Source organism: Equus quagga, chromosome 8 (genome assembly GCF_021613505.1).
Source record: "Equus quagga isolate Etosha38 chromosome 8, UCLA_HA_Equagga_1.0, whole genome shotgun sequence".
Classification (NCBI taxonomy): domain Eukaryota; kingdom Metazoa; phylum Chordata; class Mammalia; order Perissodactyla; family Equidae; genus Equus; species Equus quagga.
In genome coordinates, this window is record NC_060274.1 from 27,984,380 (window position 1) to 28,010,603 (window position 26,224).

At 36.3% G+C, this 26,224-nt stretch overlaps 1 protein-coding gene across 2 annotated transcripts in view; it reads left to right on the top strand.

The window, feature by feature from the left end:
* The window catches only part of MAGI2 (membrane associated guanylate kinase, WW and PDZ domain containing 2), a 1,189,042-nt gene that overhangs the window by 501,997 nt on the left and 660,821 nt on the right, over positions 1 to 26,224 (top strand). The gene's annotated exons all lie outside the window — the stretch shown is intronic.

Below are 26,224 nucleotides of genomic sequence, written 5' to 3' on the forward strand. Positions count from 1 at the left end.
ATCTAAAGTCTTGTTTTTAGTGAAGTATATCTCTGCTTTAGTTAACCAGGATCTTACAATTTTCTTCTGAAAAAGCCAGAGTGTGGTTAAAAAGCCAGGATTCTAGACTGAACCTTCCGTTTGACTGTCTGCTCCACCCATCATGACCTATGTGGTCTTGGGCAAGTGACTCAAGCTTTCCCAGCCTCCATTTTATCATCTGTAAAACGGCATGTAGAAAACGGTTAAGCGGTCTCAGTTACGATATTCAGCCTGCACTTGCAGTAACGTTACCATCTCATCTGAAATTTTAGTGGATCTGTTAACAAACAATTTCTTGTATAGTTAGAAAACCATAATAAGCAATTACATTTTATTGTTGATCATGATTCAGCAACTATTTGTTGAGTAGCTACTACAAGTCAGGCACTAAACATGAATAAAATCGGATAATCTGCAAGGTTTCTTATAGTTCAGATCTAAGTCAATATGAAGCATTTAGTGCTGAATTTTGGTATAGAAATTATTGTATTTTCATAAAAAGTACTGTACTTAGGGAGAATTTCATCATTTCCTATGGAAAAAGATTAAAACAAAGAATAAAATCACCCTGTCTATATACCACTCCTAGAATTCATCTCTGAGTCATTGTTAAGTAATGTATCAATCTTAAGTATCAGAAACTTCGCCTTTAGAGAGCTTTCCTTCTGTTTTCGTGATTGATAGGACTAGTGCTTTGAAAGTGTTTTAACCAACCAGCTAACCAACAAGCCTCTAAAAAGCTGAGTCCACGTCCTACTTACATTCGTATATTCAGATGTTATCTCCATCTCGTGTGTGTAGGAGGTGCACAATAAATATCGATGGGACTAAATTAGAATAGTGTTTGAAGATCCTTAAAAACTAAATCTATTTAAAATTTGCATAAAAGGCAGTGTTTTCTGACCATTTGATTGATGATTAATTGATTGCTTCATTCATTGATTTCACAAATGTTAAGCGAGAATCTACTATTTGTCAACCGTTGTGTCCTGTGTAAGACAAGTAGGTCCTTGTTCTCATGGAGTCTACATTTCAATGTAAACAAATAAGCAAACATAGAAGGTAATTCCAGATGATGATAAGGAATAAGAAGAGACTAAACAGGGCTGGGGGTAGAGGATGACAACATTACGAAAGGTGGTGGGGAAGGTCTCTGAGGAAGAGAGATTTTAGCTGAGACCTTAGAGTTGAAAAACAGTGCAGATGAGGAACTACAGACTTGCAACCAGAGGAAACAGCTGAGGAATGGTCCTGAAGTGGGACTAAGCTTGTCGTTGAAAAAAGAGAGAAAAATCAGTGTTGCCGGCTTTTAAGGCACAAGGAGACAAAGTTCTAAGAGAGGAAGTCAAAGAAATCAGTAGAAGCAGATCATGAAGCACCTTCTTGTTCATATCAGACAGAGTTTGGATTTTATTCTAAGTGCCAGGGGAATCCCTTTCAGGTCTTTAGGGAACAACTTGATCTAATTTAAGTCTTTCAAACATATATTTGGTGGTTGTGCAGAGAAAGGATTATAGGAAAACAAGGATGGAGGTGGGCCAAAATAAGAAATCAAGAAGTGAAGCTAGTTTAGAATAGGAACGCTGGAGATGGACAAAAGTAGATGGGTATGTGATATACCTGAACACGCAATGGAGCAGATGTGGAAGGTGAAAGGAGGAGAAGAATCAAGAATGGTTTGGGGCTTAAACAACTAGGTAGATGACAATAGCATCACCCAAAATAGAGAATGATAGAAGAAGAATGGCAGCAGAGAGCAAGTCAAAACTTCTACTCTTGACATGCTAAACTTGCGATGCCTCTTAGCCAAGAAGAGATGTCAAACAGACAGAGTTTGGGGGAGAGGTCAGGCTTCTAGATATTCATTTATGAGTTATCATCTTATAGATGCCACATAAAGGAAAAGGATTGGAGTAAATCACTTGCATGACGTCCTTTTTAGGACTTGGTGCTTTGAAATTCTGGAATCTGTGCTCGTGTTTTTGGTAAGTTAGCAAATTATTCAGTAATTCAGTAATACTGAATGCTCACCATATGGCAGATACTGGTGACGTAGCAGTGAACAGGACAAAGCCCTCTGCTCTCAAAGAGCTTCGATTCTCTTGAGGAAGGTGGTAAACAAATAATAACTAAGTATAAAACATAATGCTTGTATGCTAAAGAACAATGAGGAGAAGGGCAGAGTGACAGGAACGTCCTTTCTGAAGAGGTGACATTACTGATGTGGGCAGATACAGATCACAGATAGTTCTAATGTTTTACGTTTGTCACCAGTACAAGATCCTCTAACTCTCCGAGGCAAAAGCAAAGATAACTTCAGGTTCCTTCCTAAGAAGTTGGCGTTACCTGGATTTATAAGTGATTCATTTGCTATTTTCTGTTAAATATGAGGTCAATTCAGGAGTAGACTTTGACAAAGTCTAAAAATAGTAAGATAATTTTGACACATATATGAATTAAGGTCTACCCTATAAAATATCCCCTTATTAACTAATAATCTCTCCTTATGAATTTTCATTTTACCAGCATTCCTCCCAAAACTAGCCCTTTTAGCTTCCACAGTACTTATTTGTGTGCATTTATAAGCTCCCTTCTTAGATTATAATCTTCACAAAAGGAGAATCCATGTCCAATTCATATCTGTATGCTTAAGACATCTAGAATAGCATCCAGTATATGGTAGCTACTCAATGAATGAATGAACTATATAAATTATGAGAGTTCTCTAAGCAGGTTACATTTTTATTTTATTTTTAATTGTTAGGCACAGATAGTTATAAGGAGAGTTACCGTTGTTTAAATATCATTGTGGGTTTTTCTCTTACTATTTTTTTTTTTTTAAAGATTGGCACCTGAGCTAACAACTGTTGCCAATCTTCTTTTTTTTGTTTGTTTTCTGCTTTTATCTTCCCAAACCCCCCGTACATAGTTGTATATCTTAGTTGCAGGTCCTTCTAGTTGTGGGATGTGGGACGCCACCTCAACGTGGCCTGATGAGCAGTGCCGTACCGTGTCCGCACCCAGGATCCGAACCCTGGGCCGGTGTAGCGGAGTGCGAGTGCTTAACCACTCAGCCATGGAGCCAGCCCCTCTCTTACTATTTTTAATCTACCTATAATCTTTCATCTGTAATAATATCAACCAGCAAAGCAGAAGAGGTGTTTTAATAAAAGATTCTAAGTGAAGATTCTTGAGGAGTTGATGGGTTGGGGTTCAGCATGTATAAGGCTCACCTGGGGAGCTTTTTCAGCCTTTCCAAGCTCCTCTTCTCTCCTCCCTCAGCAAAAAGATAACAGATACTGCTTTTAGTATACATACTTTGAAAGAGCTACACCTCATCTCATTGAGTTTCTTGACTTTCCTGAACCACTGCTCCTGATAGAAACATTCCCTCCGATTCAAGTGCCTTGGGTCTGAAAGAAAAATGTTGAGAGACTCTATCATAAATAATGTTTAAATAACTGATTTATTTTTCAGAGTTATTGTTAGTTCCAGGTGGCAGTTGAATAAATAGTAGTACCATGGTAAATAAGCTGAATGAATTTTAGAAAATTGTCTCTGCCAGAGAAGAATGTGTTGGAGCCCAGTAATTGGTCAAGTACTTTTTACCGTGTTCTCTTGGTAACGTCAATGTTATCTTCACAAGATAAACCATTCCTAGAGCAATAAACATGATGTGTTAGAATTAACAGCCGATAAAATGGGAGCCAGCAGAGTGCAGCCAACTGTGAGTGTGAAGACAGCCACACTATTTGCATTCCATCTTTCTTGTAAAGACTTGCTGGGCGCCCACACATCTAACATCATGGGAACACATGAACAGTGAATTAAAAATTGCAATATATTAAGCTTCAGAAATGAGGTGGAAGTAGAACTAACTTTTGTGCATCTTGAAAAAATAATGTTGGTTCACAGCTTGCTCCAACTTTTTTTTTTTTTTTTAAGATTGTGTGGTTAATGGAGCACTTGCTTTTTGTTCAAACTTTTCCCCTTTTCACTGTGTGGTTGACGTTCCATCCCCGAGTTCCCTGGGGCAGAGCACTGGAATGTAAACACTTAGGGGTACCTTGTCAGAATGGCATATTCTATTAAAGATTATTGTTTCCCAGGACTTCTAAGGCCTAAAAGGTATTAAATGTTAAATAAGATTTGTTGTTAATAATTCAGTGATGATTCATATCACTCAAAGCACTAAAGACTTGACCTGAAATTTTACTTGCAGAAGTAAAGTAGTCAGATCCATTCTTAACTGTCAGCTACGATGCTTTACCACATGAGTCCTTTCCTGTGTGGATAGAACGCCCCTTGTAACGTGAGGAATTAAAACCAAGGACGAGGTCAGCAATGGGCTCTGGGAAATATATCCACACTCTGTGCTTAACCAACAGGTTGATCAAAGATTTTTCTGTTCATTCCGTTTGACGTTGCACATTAGTATGAATCTTTCTCCAGATATCCACAGCCATTTCCCGCAGGGGTAAGTGGACAGCAATAGGCCTTGTGCTTTATTTCTTATCCTTTAAAAGTGATACTGTCATCTTTTCTCTCACGACATTCAAGTCCTGGGGAATTGTTCAACAATGCAGTAGAATGATTTAAAGACTGGAAGAACTTTAGCTCATCCTAAAGCCTTAGGCTGAGAGGAGAGTCTTAATTGTTTTGTTGTGTTTAGAGCTGACCCCATCTCCCTCACAATTTATTAAAATCATAGAAATACTATTGTTCCTTTCTCTAAAATGGAGATAAATCTTGGCAAGAGAGAGAGGGGCAGATCCTGAGCCAGAGTAATCAGAATAATTCTAGCAAATGGTTCAGTAATTAGTATTGTAAAATTCAGACATTAAACCGCGGCTTTCTTGTTGGGTTTGAAGGACAGTGGTAGTTTAACTTTCCCAGGGACAGCACTGATTGGAATCTCTGCTTTTAGGAAATGGAAGGTGGTACTACTGAAATAACTTTATGCTGGACTTTGGTTTATGGTTAAAACTCTGGGTTCCCAGGTGAATAGCTACTTCCTACAAGGGGAGATATTTACAGAGGGGCTCCTTGGATAACCTATGATTAGTGTCCTTATTTTAAAGCAGCGGAAACTAAAACTCAAAGAGTTTTTAAAACACTTTTTTCTTAACAGAAGGATGAATTTCCAATTTCTCTATCAATTACCGTTTGTGCTCTCTTGGAGATGACATTTATATGCTTTCCTGCTTTGCTAATCATAGGTACAATATGTACATAGTCTATTGTAAAGTGCATTATAGATGGATTGGTCTTTTTTATGTTTACTTTTATCGAGATATAATTCATATACCATGAAATCCCCTCCTTTAAAGTGTACAATTCAGTGGGTTTTGCAATATTTACAGTGTTGTGCAATTATCACCAGTTTTTAATTCCAGAACATTGTTATCCCCCCAAAATAAATCCCACACCCATTAGCAATCACTCTCCGTTCCATTCTCTCCTCTCTCCTGGAAACCACTAATCTACTTTCTTTATCTATGGATTTGCCTATCCTAGGCATTCCATATAAATGAAGTCATACACCATGTGGCTTTTTGTGACCCCTTCGTTCATTTAGTGTTTTCAAGATTCATCCATGTTACAGCATGTGCCAATACTTCATTCCCTTTTTAGTTGAATTATATTCCCTTGTATTGATATACTCAATTCTGTTTTATACATTCACCAATTGATTGTCATTTGAGTTGTTTCCACCTTCTGGGTATTATGGGTCACACTGCTGTGAACTTTCACATTCACATTTTTGTGTGTGCAAATGTTTTCTTTCCTCTCGGGTATATGCCTAGGAGTGAATAGATGGATTATTCTTGTACACTAGTTTTAAGTGAAAAAAATGATCAAATTATCTTGCAGTATTTACACAATTATTGGAAAACTATAATTAACTCATCGTTTCATTAGAGAAGCATTAGCTCCTTTAGTCGCCTTGTAAGGACTTGTGAATAGGCACCTGAAAAACTTATTTCCATCTGTTTTGCCTGTAAAGACAGAACAAAATGTGAAATTAGAGGCAGTGTGTGATTATGTGCCTGGGTGTGAGTTTTCTTTCAGTCCTTTCTATCACCTTATGTGTACATTGTTATTTTTTTATTTTACATATCTGTGTTCATTATTAGACCAAAAATGAAATAATCAAAAGACCAGGTGTAAGGGAAGAAAGTTGCCTGAAAGCCACTTGAAGAAGCAGTCATTCAAAGACAACATTAGATGCCTATGTATTGACCCATTTTCTTTATGCTTATAGATTTTAGTCATTAAAAAAATTGGAAAAGCACCAATGAGAAGGGTAGATTAATAAGTCATATTTCTTAACTATGATACATAAAAAGACAACAAGGTAATATTTTCAAAGAATATTTAATGACATAGACAAATGCACACAATGTACTAAGTATCATAAAAAACCACACTATGAACAACAAATTGCATATATAGCATTCTCCCAATTTTATTTTAAAAAATACGGACAGTATAAATATTTCAAAATGCTAAAAGTGGTTATCCTTGGGAGGTTTTACATTCTCCTATATGCTTTACTTAGTTTTCTAAATTTTCTGTAATTATTACGAATTACACATATAATTAGAAAAAATAACTATGATTTAAAAATTGCTCCTTCTGTGCTTGTTATCAAGGCAACCAGTCAGTTCAACAAAACTTGCATCATTTTCAAAAAAGTTATCTACCAACTCTAGAATTCAGAGGCATACGGATAACAGATCTCTCTAAGGATTCTTCTGGATTTTAATGATGGAACATAGATGCATCCCACTGTGTAGGAAGGATGCAATGCTGTATGCCAAATCTAGAGTCTGAGGTTGCTGAAACACAACAACTAGTGGTTCTTGACCATACTTTTGGTTGTCACAACTTGGGGGACTAGGAGTTGTGAACGGCCTGTAGTGGGTAGAGACCAGCAAAGCAGCTCAGTATCCTACGATGCGTGGGACAGGCCGCCACACTAAAGACTTATCGAGCCCAAAGTGTACCAAGGTTGAGAAACCCTGATATAGATAATCCATATTTTAAACAATCAATGATTTCATTAACTTAGATGTCTTAAATGGGCAACAGTCATCAAATATTTAAAAGCTTTCCTTAGACTCAAAATTTAGAAATGTAGTGTTAAATTTGAAGTTGATAGTTATGTGTAGGATAAATTCATACTATAAATTTTACAGTTAAGTAAATATGTGACACTAAGATTAGAGCTGGTGTTATTTAAAGATTTTACAATAAAAAAATGGAATTGAGATTTTGGCACAATATTTTTTAATGAAAACTTTATTCTGAAATAAATTACTTTTGGAAAGTAACATTTCTGTACCTCAGTTTCTCATTTATACTATAAGCATATAGGGTTTTTCTTTTTCATCAAAGTGATGACATAAATCTGATTTATTACACATCTTCTAGAGATTTTATATGGAAATTATATTCACAGAGCTATTCTGATATATTGTTTAATGAAAAATGTGTCTATATCTTCAAATCTCTCTGTTGTGTTAAAAAATGACATAAGCAAACTGACTACTTGCAAAGTATATAAAAATTTATTTTCAGAAAAGATATAGGCACTACTAAAGTATGACTAAAAATTGTTTACTTTATGGAATTAAGATGACGGAATAAAAAATCACACAGGATGGGAATCTGTTGTGAACCATAACTAGAACACTGAAACTTATTGAACAGGAGTTGGAGAAGTAAATCATGCTTATTTGACAACCAGTCGCTGCAAAAAATGGACTTAGCTTAATTCTGCAGCCTCACCTCGCATAGCAGTTCCCTTCACCTCCTGAGCTCCCACACACCTTTCTTTTCAGGTTGGGGAAGGGTTGACGTCCCCAAAATAAAACCAAAGTCTTCCCGCAAGGGGGCCTTTGCTCATGCTGTTTCCTCCGTCATGGCCAGATCCAGCTCATTCCTGTTTAAAAACAATGCCCAACTCTGTCCACGCCTCTGTTTATGCAGACTCCCCTCCATTATTCTCCTTGGTGCGGTTGTTTCTCTTTCCTAACGCTCGTAATTTTGTGATTGCTTATGACTTGTTTGTCTTGTTTATTGTCTATCTCTGACACTGACACCCGAGAGGGAACTTTGTGTATTCTGCTCACTGTGGTTCAACCACTACACAGAAGAGTCGTGGCACAGTGATTATGGGTTGAATGCCTGAACGAGCTCAGAAAAGGGAATCAAATGATGTTTTCAAGCACCTACTATGTGCCATGGGCCCAGCTGTGTGCTGAAGGTTCATTAGTTAAAGAGACATACTCAGAGTGTAATAGGGAGGGTACCAGGAACCTGCTATGGGTGAGATGTGGGTTCTACAGAAATACATAGGAGCACCTGCTTGGGTGGTCAGAGAAGGATTCCTGAGAAACTAATGTCTAAGCTTTAACCTGAAGGATGAATAGAAGCTTTCCAGATAAAGAAAGGATAAAGAATGTTCCCCAGGGAGGGGGAACACTCCCAGATAACCACGAGGCTAGTGCATGGAATTGCCATTCACTCCATGGGGCATACAGGAAATATAGGTGCATATTCTGGCATGCCTTAAGTGTCTAGTTTTATATAATTTAACTTTGGACCCTGCGGTAGCGATATTCAGTTGGCAATTGGATGAGTCTGCAACTTAGGAGAGAAGTCCGTACTGGGGATGTGGGTTTGAGGATTGTCGAAGTACAGAGACGGGAGCTGAAGGCTTGGTAGAGATGGGATCTGCCAGAGACACAGGCAGACCGAGAGAAAATGGGGGCAAGCTGGGAAAGAGGTACCAGCAAAGACAGAAGGAAAGGGGAACAGAGGAGGGTTGCTGAAGCTGAGATGGAGGAGAGTTCCCAGGGCAAGTGAGTGGGGAGCCACACCGACCACTGAGGGCTGGAGGCCGCGTGCCTGGGAGACATCGCACATGATGGAGAATGATTCGACACTGACAAAGTCAACGTGATCGTTAAGAGGGCAATTTCATGCTAGTAGGGGAGGCGGAATTCCAGCTGTAATGGTTGGATGAAGCACTAAGCAATATGGAACTAGAGGCAGTGAGTAGAAGTAATTTTTTCAAAGGTTTTTTTGTGAAGGAGACTGAGGGGAGAAGTTATATACAGTCATAGAGAATTATTTTCAAAATGGAGGAAAAACTGTATCTTTTTCCTTAGAGACAGAGCCAGTGACGATGGAGAAGTTGAAAATGAAGGGGAAAGAGAGGGCATAATGGGTGGAGTGAGGTCTCAAAAGATACCGGTTAAGTGCTTTACAAATTTCATAATGTATTCCCGTAGGTTAATTTGTTAAACACTTAAAATAACACTTTCACATAGGTCCTATTATTCTTTCTGTACAAATGTTAAAAATGAGATTCAGAAAGTTTTAGTAATTTGCCCCAGGGCACACAGCTAATAAATGTTAAAGCCAAGATTTGAAATCTTTTCCGTGTGTTTCTAAATCTCATGTTCTTTCCGACTAAACGATGCTGACAAGTGAGCTGCTCCTCAAGCCTCTGCTCTCCAGTGCTGGAAACATTCCCTTACAAATTAGAGAACACTGAAGTCAAGGGGAGAAACCAAGCTGGCTTATTTTAAATACAGCATCTCCCTCTCTGCTCCTAAACTAAGGAAAACTAGATAGAAGTAGCTGAAAAACCTTCTCTAAATAGATTTACTCATACTCAGGACTCTACTCAAAGTGTGGTCAGCAGATGGGCAGTTTCTGAGTCACCTAGAAAATTACTGGGATCTCACATCCATAGGTCCCCTCCAGCCTTACTGAGTCAGATTCTTTGAGGGTAGGATGGAGGAATCTGGATTTTAACATGCCCTCTGATACACACTAAAGTTTGAGAAGCTCTGTGTGGCTTGATCATTCTCAACTTACAGTGTAAGAGTATTCATTTGAAAATACTTTGTTTAAAAAAATTAATTATGTACTTAAAGATTTAACTGAATGAAATTCAAACAAATCTCAGATGTGTCAGACCGTCGGAATATTCTATGTTGAAAGGTATCCTGGATGAATTTCTATCAGACAATTCCCACGTGGTAAACATGAGGGAACCACTTATGAATTGAGATGTATGCTTAAAATGTTGTGAACACCTAAAGTCAAAACAAATTTAAATAGAATGAATGAAGCAAATGGAATCTCAACTTAAAGTCACTAATTAAACTTTTGAGAACCCAGCGGTTTATTCTGGAATTGAAAGACAGACGCTGGCATATAAGATTACAGCAGCAGTAAAAGGAAAGTGTCCCTCTGTGCAGAGTGAATGACATCTTTGGTGATGATGGCACAGATGAGGTCCAGCTCTGTAGAGTTTCTAAGAGCAGACTGGACATTCCAGAGTATTTGTGTCTATTCCATTTTCTTTGTCAGTGAACATAATAGGTTTGTGGATTTAAGTTGACCATAAACTGTATTATAACATGAAGTCCTTAGTTATCTGGCTATTTTAAGAAAAATGAATATTTATAAGACATCAATATTATGTTTAACTTTACTGAGATTTAAAAGGAAAGCCAATTCAACTACAGTTGAATGCACTAAAACAGCTGGGCCAACAAGCACGTGTTCAATAAGTCATGTTAGACATGGACCTCCAGCTGTTCTACCTTTCTTATTTTAATCATTTTCATTTTGAACTTTAGAGAAATCATGGGTATCAGGAAATCATCCTGTACTACACCCCATATGCCTATCATTTTTCTAGTCCCCACCTTTTCTTCTTCTCTTTTAAGCTTCTGTTTTCATCCCTCCTTTCCATTCTCTCCTCGTATTCCACCCCTTTCTCATCTCCTATTCTATCTTGTTCCCTTTTCATTCCTTACCTTCTTTCCAATCTTGTACAAAAGGAATCTCAGATAATTTTCAAAGGTATAGACATATAAGATAAGAGGCGCTAATAATTTGTTTGGAAGTGTTAAGTATTATAAAACAACATAGTGTTTACACTAAATATGCTATCACCTATTGGAATCTGTTTCTTATATGCAAGGTGCTCTTATTCAAGTATTGTTTTATTTGTTTAACAAGGGATAAAATCAATTTTTACTTTAATACCCTGTATATCCAATAGATATTGAACTGATTCTATTTGTATTGTGACTTCTGTTTACTTTCTTTTAACATTTTTATCTCTATAGTCTTTCTGGAGGAACACTTTAAAAAGAAAAATACTCAATATATTTTGAGGTGTTCATGAACTGTATCAGAAAAAAAAAATGTATTTGTATATTTAAGCCTAGATGGCTGATGTTTGGAAATAAGTTTCTATTAATCTAACAGTACATAGCACTAAAATCACTTCCATAATTTAGGAATCAGACATGCACACCCGCAGACACAAACTTTTTATTTTTATTAATTTTTTAGTCATAATGTTTTGGAGAGAAGAGAATGGAAGAAGAGAATAAATGAATTGTTCGAAATTGACTAACCAGTTGGTGTTAACAGTGCTGTGTAGGATCAATTACCCTATTTCACCGGCATTCAGCCGCCAATTAACCTGATCCTATTGGATCCTATGATGAGGGCCAGGGGTAACCATCAAATATATGCAATGTTCAAGTTTTAAAAACGCATGACTGCCTCTTAGAATTTATATACATGAAGAAAAAAATCCTCAAGAAGATGGCTAAAAAGGATATTTAAGATAAAGCTGGATATCTTAATGTAATTGACTAGATCCAGCACAGACCATTATTTGGAACAAGTTCCTGTAAAAAATGTTACCCATTTATAACTCAAAGTTCAAGTTTTGGAGAAGGTTTTAGGAAAAATGGATGCTATGAAGATACATGAAACTCAATCTATAATGGCAGGGAAACTTCAGTTACTTAGCAGGTAAATTATTTCAAAAAACCTACATGTACCCAGCTAAAAGCCTGGAATTCTCAAGTAGTTGTGTTTTCAATGTCTATTATTGAGATGTTGAATTCTCTCTAGGCGGTGTTTCTAAAAGCCACTTTGTTAGTGAAAAATTCCAAAGGGAACGTCTTGTAGATTTCAGAGAACACATTATGGTCATTCTTCTTGTAAGAAAAATCACTGAAGCAGTAACATAAAATTAAGCATTCTTAAAATCATAAAATTCAGTTCTATAAGACTGGTTGGAATTTCTTTTGTAATTTGAATTCATTGATAATATTTAAGTTAAATACATATTTTTAATTTAAAGTGTTAGCCAATATACCACCAATGCTTAAGAAATATTTAATTTTTATAGAGAAAAAACATGTATATCTTTTTTTAGTGTTGCCTTTCATTAGGATGTTAAAAGTCCTGTGTCCTGGGTAGTTCATTTTGAATAGATTTTAATTATCTGATGAATATCATGGAGAATAATAAGAGTGAATTGTCTCCATTTAGGTTGCTATTGCAATCACGATAATGACCAATTATTTTGGTTCTATCTTCCATAATAAAAATGGAAAATTTCTGAATGTCCCTACAGAAATATAACTAATTGACATAAGAAAATAGATTAAGAGCATGTCAACAAGTGAAAATTGATTTAATCAAACCAAACATAAAAATTGACAAGAAGTTAGGTTGGGGTGTGCTATATTAAAGATGACCTCCTTGAGAAGAAGGCACAGATGTTAGCTCAGGGCCAGTCTTCCTCAGCAAAAAGAAGAGGATTGGCAGCAGATGTTAGCTCAGGGCTAATCTTCCTCAAAAAAAAGAAAGATGACCTCCTTGAAAAAAATTACTTTTGAACTATAAGCCACATGCAAAAACATGAAGTAAGGAATTCATCATGTGTGTTTCATGGGTGTTTGGAACGCTGAGGGCACAGCAGAGAGATTTTTGCAAGGAATTTTGAGTTTCCAGACTGAAGCTCACATCCTCACTCTGCTCTTTGGGCTGATTGCATAATTAATTTGTGTCTCAACTATAAAACAGAAGTAATAATGTCCACCTCATGTGATCATTGTGAAGAATTAAGTGAATTTATGCATTAGAAGTCTACAATAAATTATACTTAAACTCAGCAAGAATTTCAGTTATTATTATATACGAGTTAATAATTACCTAGACTTCTGTGTGAACACAAAGAAAAGAGACCTAGGTATAATTTCTAAGAAAAACACTGGTATTTGAAGTGCCTGTAATGAGCTAGAAATGCTGAGTTCCTGGGAATCAACATGAGGGGGTTAGAACCTTAAACGCTTGAAGGTAAAGAATTCAGGGAAGTGCAGGGAAAGTAATGAGGACATTGCTGTGTATGTACCTAAGGTTTAGCACTAGAAGTCTAGAAAATACCAAAATCATCACTTCGACACATCTATTAGCAGAAATCTCTTTGTTCATTCATTTACAGGGAAATAATTAAATTGAAAAAAAAATATGATGGCTCCAAAGGAAGAGAGGTTATCACTAATATATGGAAAGTAGTATACTGAAATAGCTTTATGGTTGCATAAATTATTTATTCTTATTTCTATTTTCTATTCATCTGAATTTCTCTACTTAATGCTTCTCTATGAATAAGTACTAATAAGAAGTCAATGTAGAATTTAAAAATAAAAGCTCAAATTTTAAGAAACTAATCTTAATTTAATCCCACTATAGAGATGAAAAATAATATTGAAATAATATTTGGAAATTTCTGATAGTGTGCCATAATGTATAGGCAATCTGACATACTAGGAAAACACTGGACTAAGAATTTAAAAACTCAGTTCAAGTTCTAACTTCCCCACTAACCTATTTCTTGACTTTAGACAAATTTCTTGACTTCCACGTGCCCCAGCTTTTCTTCTGTAAAGAAAGTAGAGATGGAACTGAGCCAATAGAGTTCACTTGCATCATTCTGGAAATTGATCCTGCTTCTGAGCATTATATCGACGGCAGAGCTGTAGGAAATAGTTACCAACACAGCTATTAAATACACTGGTTTCTGCTGATATGGTGGCTATAGAAAGAAAGAAAATTCTTTGTCAATGCCCATTGCTTGGTCTCTTGCCGTATTGTGATGATTTCTTATTAGAAGGCAATGAAGCCAAGATAAGGAGAAAATCAAGATCTGTGGGCACTGCTGCATTGCGGAAGGAAGTCTATTCTATACCTGGATACAGCTTAACCAAGCTGACAGATAACCAACACCTTCCTAAGAAAAAGCAATTATAGGTTCCTCTATATGGTTCAGACTAGTAAACATTTGTCTTCTGGTCATAGGAAATTATTTCTGTAAATAGAATTTAATTATAAATATATCTTATGATCTCTTTAAGGAGATAAAAGCATATCTTATACTAACTACTATTTTGAGTAGCCTGGAACATTTGACAAAGTGTTACCTTCAAAGTATGATTAGCTTGACGGCCTCCCAAACTGGTGTTGAACAAGTTCTCATAAACCTGAGAGAGAAGAAAAATCTTGTTCCATCTTTACCAGATGATCTTTGTAAACCAAGAAAACCTTTTCCAACATCCACATCAAGGGACTTCCAAGATGCCAGAAGCACTGCTCCTGTGTCAGAAAGCTAACTTAAGAGAAAGTGCTCTGATTCAAGGGCAATATTGATCTGATAGTCCCCCTCCTCCTGTAGAGAGGGTGCTTGCATTTGACACAGGAGCCTTGATTTCAGCAGACAGTTCCCAGGAATTTTACACCAACACACTCATCTACCAGAATGCCATATTACTTTATTTTTTCCAAATTAGAACAAATTGGACTGGATCCCCTTTTTGCCTGAGTGGTAAGAAATTAAGTTTCAATCATTTTGAAAGAGGTCTTCCCCTCCTTAGGATTCTACAAGGATCCGGTCTTTATGGCATATTTACTGAAATACTGTTTCTTTGAGCGTGAGGAAGGTGCTGGAGCCCCTCCTCCAGGGAACCTGCCCTCACTTCCTGCTTCCTTCCTTCCCCACTGCTCCATTACCACTTGCCCTTTTTAGAGACAATCTCCTGGGGAAATGGCCATCCCCACCCTCAAGACTTACCAACAGACCTGCCTTTCCCTGCAGAATGGGCCCTTCCTCACAGCCCCATCCTCTCTCCTTATTAAGAAGATGGTTTCACATTTCTCTCCTGCCACTTCCATCCTTCCACCTTTAGAACCCATGCCAACCTCTCCTTCCTGGGCATGAGGAGTGATATGCTAAACCTTGTCGCCTTTTTTCCCCATTCTCTTTGTTACTCATTTACGGTTCGGGAGCATCCTAAGCAATCTCATCTGCTTTTCACAGGCAAGAGATTCATTCCTGACTCTGATTGTGGGAGAACAATATTTTCCTTTGGAGTCCAGGCCTTGGATACTAATTTGCAGGATCAAATTTATTGCCCCCTCTTGTTCTCACAAGATTAAACCAACCCATCTTCATATGCTACATGCTACATCAGTCTGCTAATTAACCACTCTTATAGAATCATGTAATTATTTTTTATTCATAAGTTTAAAAAGCAATGGGAAAACTACAATGACATACCACTTCACACCCACTAGGATGACTATAATAAAAAAGACAGACAGTAACAAGTGCTGGTGACGATTTGAAGAACTTGGAAAGCTTCTAAGTGCTGGTGGGAAGGTAAAATGGTACAGCCACTTTGCAAAACAATCTGGTGCTTTCTCAAAAATTTAAACATAGATTTCCTATATGACCCAGCAATTCCACTTCTAGGTATGAACTCAAGAGAAGTAAAACATATGTCCATGTAAAAACTTGCATATGAATTCATCGCAGCACCATCCAGAATAGTCTAAGAGTGGAAACAACCCAAATATCCGTCATCTGATGATAAATACAACGTGGCATATCTACATGATGAAATATTATTTGGCAAGGGAAAGGAATGAAGCGCTGATACATGCTATGACATGGATAGACTTTGAAAACATTTTGCGAAGTGATAGAAGCCAGACACAAAAGGCCACATGTTGTATGGTTCCATTTATATGAAATTTCTAGAATAGGTAGATCCATAAAGACAGAAAGTAGGTTAGTGGTTGCCCAGGGCTGAGGAGGATAGGGTGATTGGAGAGAGAAGGCTAAGGGGTGTGGGGTTTCTTTTTGGAGTGATGAAAATGTTCTGGAATTATATAGTGGTGATAGTTGCCCAAACTTGTAGATATATTAAAAAATCACTGAACTGTACACTTTAAGGATAAATTTTATGGTGTGTTAATTATATCTCAATTTTTCAAAATGATGGAGAAGTGGAGGTAAAGAGTCACGTCCCTATTATCCAGGGAATTGTAAATTTAATGTTTGAATTTATTTATTTACTTATTTATTTATTTTTCTGAGGAAGATTGGCCCTGAGCTAACATCTGTTGCCAATCTTCCTCTTTTTGCTTGAGGGAAATTCACCCTGAGGTAACATCTGTGTCTGTGTCCATCTTCCTCTATTTTGTATGTGGGCCGCCACCACAGCATGGCTGCCAACAAGTGGTGTGTGTTCACACCCAGGAACGAAACCAGGGCTGCCAAAGCAGAACGCCATGAACTTAACCACTAGGCCAAAGGGCTGGCCCCTGAATTTTTTTAAATAGGGGACATTATAATTTCTTTCAGAATAGGTAAAAAGATTTTTGGTTGTGGAGCAGAGAAAAAAGCTTTCCCTTTTTCATTCTAACCATTATTTACTACGTGATCAAAGATAACAGAATTATTCCTAATCGGTAGAATTGGTCATTTTGTTCTCAAAAATGTCCATTGCTGAGTCCAGATAGGAAGCAGATGGCACACTCAAATTCAGATATTGGGCAGAGTGTAGTGCAACACAAGGGACATTGCAGAACCTTGGGGTGCTTCCACGTGCTTCTACCAGTTATCAACTCTCCACCTGAAAGAGCAAGTGAAGAGATCAGTGAGCAGGTTCCAGACACAGAGAGGGCTGTGTGAAGGAGAAACCTTGCCCGGCACTGAGGCCTTGGCTCAGGGACACATCCAAGCCCTCTTTGACATCATAAGGAAGAAGCTGAGAGATTGAATGCTTCCTAGATACTCCCACTTTCCTCTTCCAGCTCTCCCTTATCTATGAGGGCGTGCTGGGGCTCCACACTGGTCAAACCCAACGGGAGCGAAAGCTTGCAGATGTCACTCAGACAGATCAAACTTTCAAGAAAACAGGGCAGAGTGAAGAATGGTAGAGGGTGGGTCTGCAGGGACAAATGGAAGGTAGCCACCTGAACTACTTTATTTACCACTGTCTTGACAATTACCATGCACTGAATCATATTTTTGTATTTTATAACTTCTAAGAAACTAAAATGTGCCTGAAAAGAAGGATTTGATTTTATATATTTGTATAATTCTAGCACTACTTTAAAAACTGTGTGTCATACATGTCCAGTATTCAATGAATGTTAGTTGAATACAAAACGAAAAAAATAACGTATTCAGTATGATTTTCTTTTGTATTCAGAAATCATAAATATAATTTACATGTTAACTACTAATTTATAGAATTTTTGTCCCTAAGGGATATGTAAGAGAAAATGATTGGCTTTTTTCACTTCTGAAAATACTTTGGGCAACTTTAGTTAGGGTTTCTCATATAGCCATGTGCCACATAATGACATGTCAGTCAATGACAGGCCACCTATCTGACTGTGGTCCCATAAGATTAGTACCATACAGCCTAGATGTGCAGTAGTCTATATCATCTGGATTCATGTAAGTGCACTCTATGATGTTTGCACGACAAAATCGCCTAACAATGCATTTTTCAGAACGTGTCCCCTCATTAAATGACATATGACTGTATTTCAAATCCAGGCTTATTTTATTTAAAAAATCACAGGAGAAAGAAAGAAAGGCTTACTCTGAAAAACAATTTTAAAGGTCACTTCCCACTCATTCATGTTGAGCACTGGTTCACTCTTTCTGCAGGTAATGACAGCCTAAAAATGTCACCCATTCAAAGGCAGCCAAATGGACCTTTGCTTTTAAAGTTCAGTGGTGGAAATAACCACTAGTATGGATAAGTTTTACGGGAAAATTATAACTCTCTTTTAAACGGTGTGACTCTCTTAACCACATTTTAGCAATTAAAACAAATTATTCTGCTATAGAATGAAGGTATGAAATGTGTATCACTGTGACTTTTCAAAAGAAAAAAATTGGTTTTAGAATTGTATGTTTTTAAAATGTTAATTGAAATAATGGAGGAAAGGGAAAAGTGGAAAGTACAGGAATTAAGTGGGGAAAATCAGCAACTGGTTGCACTGTTCCCTAAGACCCAGGCTAGGGACGTTTCTATTCTGAGTGATTAACAGTATGAGGAAACTTACCCCACTCTTGGCAACAGGGACTTTGAAGAGAGGAAAATATTAGCCGTTGGATGGAGCCTAACAGGGTGTGAAGTCTACTAATGAAATTGTGGTTTGGCTGGTAATTTATGGACTTTCTATTGCAGTTGTTGCTGGCATTAATGAGATGTTTTCCAGTCTTATGTTCCTGCCTTGGATATGAAAAAGAAAAAAAAATCAATAGAACTTAATGAGAAATGGAGGTTTCTACTTCAAACCAAATGTCATACTGTAAATTATTACACCGATAAAAAGAAGAAATGTATCACTTTCTCTTATCTTGTTCCCCTTTCTCTAAAGGCTGCCATACTCTTTCCTAAAATCAATGAGAAGTGGGTGAAGCCTGCATCCCATGTATCAAGAGCCTTTGCTGGTACGCAAGATTCAAGTCCCAAAGAGGAAATGTGGCTATTATTTCTATGGGGTTATCTGGTAGGAGCCTTCTGAATGAAGCCAAAGGCTGGCTAGATTGCCACGTGGACCCTTCTGCTTGGGGCTCAAGGGGAACCCTGAACAATTTTTCCTGTTTCTGGGCTTCTGTGCCTGGGTAGAAGCTATATCCTTACTTATTCTCGCCAGTCCTCAGCCATCTTTGAACCACATTCCAATTCTCAACCTACCCCCTCCCCCATTTTTTTAACATCGTAACATGTTTATTTAAATAATTTCTGCAGATAGCCTAAATTGCAGCGATAACTATGAAAAACACAGGTAATTATAATTAAATTGTGCTTCTAGTTTAAAAAGCACGTATGAACAAATTTTAAACTTTAACACGAGTATATAATAGACACACAGTTTAGTGGAAATGTAGATGCTAGTATTGTAATTGGAACCAAAAAGAAGAAAAAAAAGACTGGAAAAAGATACACATTTCACCATAATTGACAGTTGCAATTTGCAGACACAGAGCAAAATGGAAAAGCTGTTTGCTGCATAAAATGATTTTTAAAGATAATAAAGTGGTCATCATTAAAAGACATTCTCAGAAAACACATAGTGAATTTAATAAGTAGTTTTCTCTCAATAGTAACAAAAAATTGCTGACGGTAGTTGCTGACATGAGAATTACATGCCCAATTAAAAGTTTTAAATAATATTTAGCAGGATCTGAGCTTATAATTTTGGACTGTTGTAAAATGGCTTGGATTCTTGCACAAAAATGAAAATTATTTTAAAAATATTATTTCAATTATGGGAATTTTGTTAGAAAATTATGGAGAAAAGATTAAAAGGAATGTTTTACAAAAAGAAAGATCTTCAATTGTCACCAAACAATTGCTCCTCGTATCTAAGAGCATTCTACCAATATTAAATACCAATTGATTCAAAATTTGAAAAATCACATCTTTTTCTTTAGCTTTAGACAAGTCATACAATATAACAAACATGGTCCAGTTAACTCCTTGGATGTTTTCTCTCAAAAGAATTCCAAATTTACAAACAAATTCAGTTCATGGACTAAAAAAATCAAGCTCTTGGAATAGATATTTTTGAGTTTTTAACTATGAAAGAAGAATTTCAGCTGCATATGAAAAACTTAATTTTCATCGTGATGGTTGATACTCCAGATACATGACATAAAAAGTACAAATTTATTGGAATTTGAAAAGAAGAGAGTGATGTTTTTCTTGTGGCCTTATTTCACTGTATGACGCCAGAAATATTTGCGCTTTTTCTGAAACACATTCTAAGACAAATGTCATGGGTATACTTGTTTAAATCGTGGAAAGTACTCACCAAGATTTACTGTATTGTTACCTCTGGCTCAAAATTTTTATGAAATGAAAGAAAGCCTTGCCAGATAGTCAATAAACGAAGACCAAAAAATAGTAGTGTGTTACATTGTCTCACTGATGTCAGATGGCACATAAACTAAATTTGAAGCTCCAAAAAAGAAAACTTATTTTTGATCTGTATCGACAGTTGCAAGAATTTATGTTGAAATGGAAACTTTTCATAATGCAAATCAATAAAAATAATGACACATTTTTCAACATGAATCAATGTACAGGTTTAATTGCTAGCAACAGCACTACGTGAGTCCTGTAGCTGCACAAAATACATAATATTTGAAGAACGCTTTGTTGAGATTGATAAATTTAGAGTTGTTTCAAATATTTGCAATTGCCCGTTAGTTTAATGTTACTGAGCTGACATAAGAAAGAGAGAATTTACTTCACTTGGACAGACATACTTTTTGAAAGTCATATGCTTTTGTCTCAAAGAGTCAAATATTCTTCTTAAAAAAGAAGAACCCGTTTTGTATGCAATTATTGGAAATTACTTTAGTATGATTGCAACAACTTGAGTGTGTGAAGCTGTTTTTTTAAAATAATTTTTTATTTTAGAACAATTTTAGATTTATAGAAAATTGGTGAAGACAGTATAGAGAGTTCCCATACACTCTACACCCAGTTTCCCCTATTATTTCTATCGTATGGCACATTTGTCACAATTAATGAACCAATATCCATACATTACTATTAATTAACATATTTTATTCAGGTTTACTGGGTTTTTCCTTAATGTCCTTTTCCTTTTTTAGGATCCCATTGAGGATATCATATTATATTCAGTTATCAGGCCTCCTTTTCCTAGGTGTGAAAGTTTCTCAGACTTTCCTTGTTTTTGATGACCTTGACACTTTTGAGATATGCTGGTCAGATATTTTGTAGAATGCTCCTCTCGTGGGATTTGTCTGATTTTTTTTTTTCATGATTAGAGTAGAATTACATGTTAGGAGGAGGGTCACAAAGGTAAAGAGCCATGGTCATCACATCATATCTAGGGTGCGTACTATCAACATGACTTATCACTGTTGACATTGACCTTGATCACCTAACTGCGGTAGTCTTTATCAGATTTCTCTGCTGTCAAATTACTGTTTTTCCCTCTTTCTGTGCTGTGCTTTTTGGAAAGAAGTCACTAGACACAACCCACACTTAAGGATCAGGGAGCTGTGCTGCCCGTCCTTGAGGGTAGAGCGTCGATATAATTTATTTGCAATTCTTTTGTAGGAGAGTTGTCTGTTTTTCCCCATTTATTTATTTATGCAATCATTTATTTATATTAGTATGGATTCATGCATTTTTATTTTATTCTTTTGGTTATAATTCAATACCATTTTATTTATGTTGTTGCTCAAATTGTGTGTGTGTGTGTGTGTGTGTGTGTGTTTAGCACTTCCTTAATTTCTGACAATATGAAATGTTTCAGGCTCATCTTGTATATTTCCTGTGCCAGTCCTAGAATCATACATGTCTCTAACGAGTCTTAGTTCTTTTTACTGGTAGTGGTATTAGAAACCAAGGTAAGGGGCCTAGGAATGTTCATTGCTACTGGGGTGCTGTTGCTTCTAGGCCTTTTCAACTGGCAGAACAAGGAAATGCATGTGTGTATACTTACCTGTGTATACATATACATCTATCCATAAATATTTCTATATGTAGCTGTCTTTATCTATATTACGCTAAAGAAGAATTCATAATGATGTCTCCAACTCTAATCCCTTACCACATGGATCCTTCTCCTCCCCTTGCTTCTCTCTAAACTCCTGCTCCGTCAGTGAGAAACTCAGCTCTCACTATCCACCATCCATTCATTTAATTGTTCAATTCTCCTATGTACGTATAGCAGTATCAGAACTGTTAACTTGTACCTTGGCTGGAAATAATTTTATCAACTACAGTACAGTACTAAAGTAGAGTTTCTTTCGCCTTTAATCCTACAGACTTCTCTCATTTTCAAAGTTTCTTAAATCAACACCTTTCCCCTCACCCCATCAGTGAGATTGTTCCATACCTTGTAATACAGTTAGATATTTTTGTCACATTCTGCCCTCCATCCTGGGATTCTGCTGACCACCTAAGTGATCTATTAAATTTGCATACGTAAGGTTAACTCTTGGCGCTGTGAAATTCTATAGACTTTGACAAAGGCGTAGTGTCCTGTGTCCAACATTGCAGCATTATACAGAATAGGTTCACCACCCTAAAATTCTTCTGTGCTTCACCTACTCAGCACTGCCCCCACCCCCACCAAATCCTGACAACCACCGATCTTTTCACCACCTCTGATTTTGCCTTTTCCAGAATGTCAAAAATCATGTGACCCTACAGTATGTAGCTTTTTCAGACCGGCTTTTTTCACTTATCCATATACATTGAGGATTCATCCATGTTTCTTCGTGGCGTAATTGATTATTTCTTTTAATCCCTGAATAGTATTTTATTGTATGGATGCCCCCCCCCCAATTTGTTTATCCGTTCACCTACTGAAGGACATCTCAGTTGTTCCATTTTGAGGCTATTATGAATAAAGCTTCCACAAACATTTGCATAGTTTTTTTGATGTGTAGATATGAGTCTTCAAATCAGTTAGGAACTCACCTTCATTTTTCAGTTAGGTAGATAAGAACCAAGATGACTAATAGCCAATACCAGTGCTTTACAGTTAGTAAGGCTTCAGGAAATGTTGACTGATTCATACATGCATTATTTTCAGAAAAGGTAAGTGGGGATCTAGCTAATTAGAAGAGAAGAAGCTTCAGTTTAGCACTTAAGATTGAATCTTAACTGAAGAGTGAAAGAAGATGATAGGTTTATGTTGACTCTCCTAAATCACTTTTATCTTCTCTTTGAATATAGTTTTTATCTAATTTTAGTTAATTTGTTTTTATTGTTTATATTTCTTTACACAGTCACCATTGAGAGAGACATGTACATTCAATAGACACCTTACTTTTATCTTTATTTAAATGTGTTTATCAATAAGCAAATGCCTACATCTTACATGACAGTATATCGTTGAATTTAGTTCTTATACTTAATATGATCATTGGAAAGTGAAAAGACAAATCTGAGAAACTTCCATTAGAATTTAGCCTTTATATATTAAAGCAGCATTTACAATGCATTTTAAATGTCTGTATGTTTGTTTGTGTGTGTGTGTGTGTGTGTGTGTTGATGGATATAAAATGGAAGAGAAGGTGACAATACCATTAACTCTGGGTAATTATTAGGCAGTACCAATGAATATCTGGAGAGAGCATCAGTTGGACTTGACTGCTAATTTGCCACTAGAACATTTTCCAGATTTTCTTAAGATATGCTGAAAGTTTTACCTCTCATTTTAGAATCAACAAATATTTCTTTTTCTTTTGATATCCAACAGTTCCTATTCCTCTGTATTCCCTCCTTTTCATCCACTATGCTACTTCTTTGTCACCTAAAAAGATCTCTTCAATTTGCAACTAAAATAGGTAGTGGTGTATTTCAGACTGACTACTCAGGATTAGCAACACAATGCTTTGATTCCAATTAAATCATCCTTCTCATGGGACACCAGCTCCATTGACAGTTACGAGGCAGTAATCCCAGTGCTAAGGATTTGTTTATTTAAAATAAGGCTATTTATGTTGACAGATAACCTTTTTAAATTGCCTTATGATTTAAATCTTAAAATGAAAATTCTGATTAATGAGTCACATTCTGTGAGTTGAGCTGCTCTCCCCAGGTCCCCAGAAAAGAAGGGTGGTTGTCTTGATGTTATGTGTTTTTCATGGGTCTACAAAAGTAAGTTATTTGAACAGTAAGAATATTTTCTATTGACTTGAGTCATACACACATTTTATAATAGTTAGAAATGACTCCTTTTGGAAAATAGTTCAGGTAATATCCAACTACTTCTAGTTTTCTAGGTGCTTTGCATAGTAAACTGATAACTTATTTGACTTACAAAGTTAAAGGAAAATTTAGCTTTGCATTCCTCAACGTGAGATCTCGATTTTAATTGCTTTTGTTTTTGTTCACTGAGTACTTCAGGCATATTGTCTTGTTAGAAACCAGGCAGGAGGAGGGGAAAAACTCTTTAGTCGTGTATACCTACCCTTATATTGTCATTCTATTTTCCTACTGGAAGAAGTTAATTATATATGTTGAGCATATGTCTGTGAAACTTTGGAATATGTCTTTTAAAACTGTTAAACAGAACTGTTGAAGAGGGAGAAAAAAAACAAGGAAGGGAAAGAAAAAGAAAACACAACCCACACAAGCAAAATCCAGTTTTAGAAGAGCAACAACAGAAAACAATTTGAAAATGTACAATTTAATAATAAAATTGCAGGACCCTATACAGTACTTGAAGGAACCAAAGATGAGTTGTTATTATTCTCTCTATAGTGTAACCAAATGTCTCCTATTAAAAAATAACAAAATTAAAAGATACCAGTAGAAAATACTTGTATCCTCTTGCTATAGACTTATAGACCTTTGAATAGCATTATAAAAATGATTAAAATATGTGCTTTCTGGATCATTTTATTTCACCAAGACTGTTTCTTTACTATCATTAATGAAAATACTATTCTCCTTGTAACTTGAAAAAACTTCTTAGTTTATTTCTATTAAAGCAAATCCATGGAAACTGATATTTTTAGATCTTTGTTATATAGTTGTGATAGAGTCAAATAGTAAACTAACTTTTCAATACACGGTCAGTTCTTTAAAAAAAAATCTATCCATGGTACATGCACATAAACTGTAAAAAAATGAATGTCAATAAATATGGCCAACTTGAAATATGTATTGTGATTGTCAAATTAGGTGATTTTCTTTCATTCTCCATTTGAACTATTTTTTCCTCCAAATTTAGATAAAGGTAATGATATGGACTACAGAATTCTCTTTGCCTCCCCCTTATTTTTAGAAAGAAAAATCTAATCTGAATCTGTCATTGTCAGATTAACATATTAAAATATTTAAATATTTTAAAGTAAGAGTAGCACAGCTATGGGGCCCACCCCATGGCGTAGTGGTTAAGTTTGCGCGCTCCACTTTGGTGATCTGGAGTTTCACTGGTTTGGATCCTGGGTGCAGACCTAGCACCACTCCTCAGGCCATGCTGAGGCAGCGTCTCACATATAGGAACTAGAAGAACCTGCAACTAAAATATACAACTATGTGCTGGGGCTTTGGGGAGGAAAAAAAAAAGAGGAAGATTGGCAATAGATGTTAGCTCAGAGCCAATCTTCCTCAAAGGAAAACAAAAAAAGAATAAGACTTTCTTTTTTTTTTAAAAAAAAAGAGTAGCACAGCTAGGATATATTTGATTAACTTTATTCTAATTGAATTGAATAGAGTGTCAAATTCCCAAATAGACAAAATAACTGCTTGAAATGAATTCTAGATAGTAAAAAAAAAAAAAGCTATTTATATTAATATGTTTTATCTAAGTAGTTCTATGCATTTGATTATAAAGCATACTATTTTCATACGAAAGTTTCAAATATTTGTTTTAAAAACGCTAGAATTTGGCAGGTATTTTAAATTTAACTAAAATGGGTAGTAAATACAATATGCTTGCTTCTGCAGTCGGTACTCCCGTTGTGCATTGAACACATATGTTTTCATTCACTCTGTTTCTAAAACAGCACCTCTCTCTCCATTCCCCTGCTATGCTTTATTATTTTTTCTCATACTTAATCAACTGTGATGGAATTACATGTTCGTTTTGCTGTTGTCGTCGTCTGTTTCTCCCACTGAAATCTACAGTCTATGAGAACGATGCTTGTCTCCTTTAGCACTCTGTCTCCCATCACCTAAGACAGATCTGTGTGACTAATTGTGGAATGACTGAATGAATACTACTCCTGAGTATCTCATAGTACTTTGCTCGTTTTATAACTGAGGCGAGAGAGGCTCAGGGTGGTAGTTACCTAACTTGAACAAGACTTCACAGCTAAGGGACACGTCCCACACGAAAAAATCCTTTCTTGTTGCTAATCAGGAACTATCTCTAATACCATCCTTGGGTGCAGGTTTTGACCCTCTTTTCCTCTTCTGATTAGTACTATCTTCACAGTGGAGTAAAACAACTGGAAAATGGCATGCTATCCCTCTTTATGAAATAAAGATTTATGTAG